This window comes from Ziziphus jujuba, chromosome 12 (assembly GCF_031755915.1).
Source record: "Ziziphus jujuba cultivar Dongzao chromosome 12, ASM3175591v1".
NCBI classification, from domain to species: domain Eukaryota; kingdom Viridiplantae; phylum Streptophyta; class Magnoliopsida; order Rosales; family Rhamnaceae; genus Ziziphus; species Ziziphus jujuba.
Genome location: NC_083390.1, coordinates 20,437,663 through 20,443,949, shown reverse-complemented (window position 1 = coordinate 20,443,949; position 6,287 = coordinate 20,437,663). Strand labels below are relative to the sequence as shown.

General features: G+C 34.6%; 1 long non-coding RNA gene across 1 annotated transcript; it reads left to right on the top strand.

Annotated features, from left to right (window-relative positions):
- Positions 1–1,219: 1,219 nt before the first annotated feature.
- LOC125418678 (uncharacterized) lies at positions 1,220–5,339 on the top strand. Its single transcript, XR_009635059.1, has 3 exons — positions 1,220–1,319; positions 1,507–1,613; positions 5,221–5,339. It is a non-coding gene; the product is annotated as an uncharacterized LOC125418678 (long non-coding RNA).
- The last annotated feature ends 948 nt before the right edge of the window (positions 5,340–6,287 follow it).

Here is a 6,287-nt window from a genome sequence, read left to right as displayed (position 1 = left end):
ATCATCATCCCGGCTTGAACGGAGAACAGGGTAGGCCTTCTGTCTAATGTTAACTAGCCGTTATGTTACATGAACTGCAGTTGCGACACTTGCAAAAAGGTTGGATGAAAAAATTTGAAGAAGATTCAAGTCGTTTGTAGTTTTTGAAAAAATTTGAAGAAGATTCAAGTTGTTTGTAGTTTTTGGGTAATCTGAAGAAAATTCAAATCTTTGTTATTTCTCCTTCCTGTTAATAATCAGAAATCTGGTCTAATTACAAGTTCTAAATTATTCATGCCATTTCTTTTTTTGAAAAAAAAGCCCGCTATGGCTTCTATTTAATATGTGGCTGGTAAAATATTTGACTTTGCTGGCCAATAACTCGATAAATTTTTGAGTTAGATTCTCAATAACCCTATGATGGCAAATATATTAATCAATACATGAAAGACAGGTTAAAACAATTCGTTAATATTCGTCGACACACCAAAGCAGCTTGGGAATATTTAGAGTACTTCGAAACAATTCCATTCTCTTAGTACAAATTAATATCATAATGGCAGAGACCTTGGTGAAGAAACTGAGATGGTCGGCCATGTTTGGAAGCTCAATAAGTAATTCAATAAAAACTGCGAGATCCTTTTACCCATGAAATTAGGATTTTGCATAGAAGAAGAGGAGGCACACGACGTATCGAACGGTGGAGATCTAATTGTAGGGCTGCTTTTACACGATGATTAATCTTTTGCCAAAATATAAACAGAGCATAAAGCGTAGAACTACTTTTATAGGAAAATTTTATAGTATGATTGTCAGCATGTAGAATACATTAAAAGTTAATTATTTTTTTTAGAAAGAATATTAACTTTGTTGTGTGTGTGATTCGGATCGTACAACTATTTTATATATATATATAAAAAAAGTTTACCTTTTATTATTATATTATTTGGTTGTTAGCTGGAAAAAGTACTCCTTGACTACTATTGATTCCATGGCTTTGTGGGGAAGGTGCTTTGTGGCTCCATCCGTTTTTGGTAGTGCCCCTGCGTCTTCGAGTTTGGGTCGAGTTATGAAGGTGCATTTGGTGCGGTGAAGCTCGACAAAGGGAAGCTCGATATGTCTCAGAAGCAATTCAAGTCCAGCCAAGAGGCTAGTGTTTTTTTTTTTTTATTTTTTTATTTTCCTGTTTAATTTCTAAATTTATGAAATTTAAAAATTTTAATTCTGGGTTTGTTGCCAAGTAAAGGGAAAGGAAAATGAAGAATTCATGACCTGACTAGAGTCTCAGTAGAAGGAAGATATTTTAGAACTGTGAGAATTTTCATTTATAGTCCACTCAGGTAAAAATTAAAATCTAATTTTCATAGTGCAAAGGGTAGAAAAATCAAGAACTTTGGGTCGATTTGGTAATAAGAAAACTCTGTATGAAAGCATTCCTATTATTTGATATTAATATGTATATATATATATATATATAGTTAGTCTTTCGTCAGATCGCTTTAATGAAATTTGTTATGGACTTTGCAGCCACACAACATGTTGTAGGAGAAAACTTACCCATGATACGTGATGTTGGAGTTTTCACTAATTTCTTCGGAGAACCGGACTATATACATATACACCGATGGACCCAGGTAGGGCTTGGCCCCCCCTCAATTATTTATTTATTTATTTTTTTTGGGTTTGTTTCATTGGTATATGGCTGCGTCTGTAATTGACTTGGGGACTATTTAGTTCTTGGTTTAGTGGAGAGTATATATATTTAAAAGCGTTGTATTCTTTTTATTTATTTTAAATTGTATGATATGTTAGAATTACCTGTACTGGTTAGTACTCGTTTTATATTTTAAGTGTAAAATTATAATATACTGCTTCAAATGTAAGATGTATTTTAAAAGTTTTACTTTAAAGGAAATAGAAATTTATGCAGGACTTGCAAACATCTTTAGACTTGTCGACAATGATAATGATATTGCTTTGACCTGGTTTCATCTGATTTTTACTTTTCTCAACATGGTTGAAACTCCATATACCAAGTGACCTATTATTGTTACCATGGAAATTATGTGGAAATGATATATTCAAATCTGCTGAATTTACTTATGAGTTTTAGTTTGAATATGATAGTTCATAGACTAGGGATGACTGATTAAACTATCTCGGCCTTGAAAAATAATCCTCACAAAATTTTGGATGTAATTTAAAGCATGCTACTGTTTGATTTTCTTTCTTTTTTCTAGTTAGTCCAATAAGAACAGCTAGATGAAGATGATATTGCAAATAGTTAGTTGAGATCAAAATTTGGTCAAGCGAAGCAGAGTTAATTGTTGTTTCAATTTACTGAACTTGGTAAACCAATATGATTGTGATTAAGATTGTAAACTCTCCCATCATTCGTGTGGTTACATCAGAACTCCTCCAGATGATTATAGGATGAATTCTAACTTATAGAATTGTAGAAGGCAAAGTTATTATATTTAATTCTTTGCACTGGCTTCTTAGAAAGCTAGATGTTTGGTTGATGAACAATCCAGTGGCCTGTCATTTGATCTCTAACTGCAATTCAATTGAGATATTAGCGATGGTTATTAATGATCATACTAAATTTCTTTATAGTTCCACTTCTTCTAACAATTTCTCTAAGCACTTTTAACTGGATAAGCGTACTGATGAATATAGTATATTTTCCTAGGTTCATATTATAGTGTTCTAGGATTGTCAGAGATCAATGTCTTGGCTTTTCATATTTGTGTTCAGCATGTTACATAGATTTACGTGCATCTGCAGGGTTCTCTGTGTTTGATAGTAATTTACTTAATATCAGGTAACTTCTGAATCCAATACATGCTTGTACATAACTTCCACTCAATGTTAATTTGACTTAAATCTTGGGATTTGAAAATTTCTGCTTTGTTAGTATATGACCTTGGTGGTTCAGTTGGGTCAGTGTTTTGCTGTGTTTGATAGTAATTTACTTAATATCAGGTAACTTCTGAATCCAATACATGCTTGTACATAACTTCCACTCAATGTTAATTTGACTTAAATCTTGGGATTTGAAAATTTCTCCTTTGTTAGTATATGACCTTGGTGGTTCAGTTGGGTCAGTGTTTTGCTGTGTGCGTTTTTTTGAGGATAGTTTTTTATTCTTATGTACACGAGTTTGTTGTCTATGTAAATATAACTGTAGTTGCCATTCAATGTATAGGTCTGTGGGGGCATAGCCTCCTTGGACTCAGGTGTAGTGTTGGGTGCAGCTATATGTCCAAATGTCAGATCTATCTATTTATTTATTTATTTTTTTTGTTTGTATTTTGAGTGTCCGATAGCCATACCCTTGTAGGTGCCCAAGTATCCGACATGGCTATGGTGGGATAGAGTGAAGAGTCCGAGTAGCATAGTTGGATATTAGTGTCTTGAATTTTCATATGTGTTCTACATTAATTTGTTGACTGAGGTGCTATTTAAAGGTAGCTCTGTGCGAAAGCGTTTGCTTTAGTCACACATAGATAACACGAGTTTCTTACTAATTTGCTCTGGCTTTATGGGGACTTGAATTATCACCAAGCTTTTAATGCAGATCTGGCTGAGTTCATTTGGAAAGTTTTTTAGCATATAGTGTTCTACATTAAACGGAAGTTTTCTTTTGCTATATGTGTCTAGTTAAATCTAGGCTTAATATGATTGTGCATTTATTTTGAAAGTTCAAAAGAATGACATTTGTTTTTGAGGAAGTGAGAGACATTCTTGTGTTATGAATGTTAAAAAGGGGAAAGCGATAGAATGGAAAATGGAAGGGAGGAAAAGGGGGTGACATTTAATGTTACTATTATATGTAGTGTTGCCCTGGCTTTTGATTTATGAACATTATAATATTACTAGAGCTTTGGGGTTGAGGAATGGCTTCTAAAATTAATGCTGCATTATGCCGCATTTTCTTGTTTACAGAAAGTACTACCTTACCTGAGGGAGAATTTCTTACTTATTTGAATTTGAGTTTGATAGGGTTTATTTTGTCACCTTTATGATGTTTGAAGAATTTAATGTCAATAGTTTTAGTTGAAAAGTTCACTTGGGATATCATTTTTTGATCCTCTGTTATATATTTAAACGCCCCTTTGCAATGCTAACTGATCTTTTAACAAATTCATTTATATATTTATTTGCCGATCAAGCATTGATTTTGAACTTGTTAATTTACTATGATATTTGGCAGACAATGATATTCAAAGATTTGTCTTAAACTGAGTTCATATGAGTTATTTTAGGGTATTTTATTGCTCATGTATATTTTGCTTATCAGTTAATGCTGGACCAACTTAGTTACTCTGAAAAAGGACAACTTAAATTTCTCTATTAGTAGGCAAGAGTCTCTTCTTCCAACCTTTGCAAGTGCATTAAAAGATCGTACTACAAAGAAATAGCTTGACTAGGTTGGATTGTAGGTAAAGATAAGGAGCTAGAAATAACTTTATAAGTAGGACAGAGAAAAGTAGCTCCTAGTAATTGATAATAAAAATACTAAAAATTAAACTGAAAAAGCTTCGAGGATTTCCAAATTTCAATCTTGAAACTTTCTTAAGCATTTGTAATGCCTTGTATTATGCTTCCATCTGAAGTTGACACCTTTTATAAGGACTTTTTATGGTGACATTGGGTGCTAATTTTGATGATGGTCCGAATGGAATATTACTCTGGATCCTACTGTTGATGAATGGTCTTACTGGCGATTTTTTCTAGTTTGATCCAGGAAGACACGCCTTATTTTATGGATACATGATCTTTCCTTTAGTATGTGACCTTTTATTTCTTACTTTCTTCTACCAAAGTCTTACTGGCATCTCATGGCACATGTTATAATGCTCATTGACTTCCCATGACTAGCATTCGACTTGCTGTAGGCTTACATTTTCTATATTGTGTCTGTTATCCTATGCATTATAATTTCTCATATCTATTCTTATTTTCTAGTGTTTCCCCTGTAGATTATTCTTGCTTGTTAATATTTCTACCTTCACAAAACCCAACCCCAAGATACCACCCCCCCCCCCCCCCCCCCCCCACAACTCAGATCTCTCTCATATATTCTCCTCCATTAGAAGAGATCTAAATTTCATTGATCACACCAGTGACATTGGATGGAAAGAGTAGGCAAATCCACTTTGCTAATTTTAGCTGTAGTTTTACTTGTAATGTAAGTTAGTTTGGATCACTGGTTTTAATTTTGTAATTTTTATGCAGATTTCAGAGGGTGCAGCGCATTGTAGTTGACCCAGCTATATACCTAGCCGGGAGGAGCCAAATTTTTCATGCTACAGAAAAGCGGAAAACTTATGATGCTTTTAAAGTTTTCTCAGGCACAGTTTCTATAATCTCTTCTGTCTCGTTCTTTATTATAATTTCTATCAAATTGACGTCTTCTGAGCCTAAGTTTTCTTAGTTTGCAGGTTCGCCTTGGCTTGTACTAAGCCGACCATTTCTGGAATTCTGCGTACTTGGTTGGGATAACCTACCCCGAACCCTGCTTTTGTAATTTACAAATTTTGTCTCAAGAAGGATATTTTCGTTCTGTCATATGCAATTCACCAGAGTTCAAGAACACGACAGTAAATGGCGATTTGAGATATATGATGTGGGACAGTTACCAGGAGTGGAGCCTCACTTCGTAAACACTTCTGATTTTGATTAAATGGCCCAAAGTGGAGCTGCTGCATTTGCAAGACAACTCAAGAATGATGATCCTGTTCTGGACATGGTTGATGAAAAGATCCTCAAGCGTGGGGTGCTGTGAAGTCCAGCCACACCAACCACAGCCTCACCAACCACAGCCACCATTTTTGACACCATTGCTACACCGATCAACAATTGTGGGCTAAGCTGTTGAAGATTGTGGCCTTGTAAGCCTATAAATAGGCTCCTTCCCGTTGCATGAAAATCAAGCCAAGTGAGCAAGAGAAAACTCCGAGAGAGAGAGTTGTTTAAGTTCCAGAGAGAGCTTGAGAGAAGAGTGAGCAATTCCAGAGAGAATTGGAGAGTGCAGAGAGAGGTTCCACGTGAGAATCCTTCATGAGAGAAGTTTTTATTTTTATATTCTATTTTTAAGAGATTAATAGAATTCTTTTATTTTTCTTCTCATATTTCTTCTCTAAAGTGGTCAGAGAACCACAACAAGTGGTATTAGAGCTCCAGGTCGAGAGCTGGGTTCAAATTTTGAAGAAACAAAGCTACTATTCTTCAAGTTGGTGTTTCGAAACGTTGCTCAAATAATTAATTTGACAATACCAGGTGAAAGTACCCGACGAGAGGAG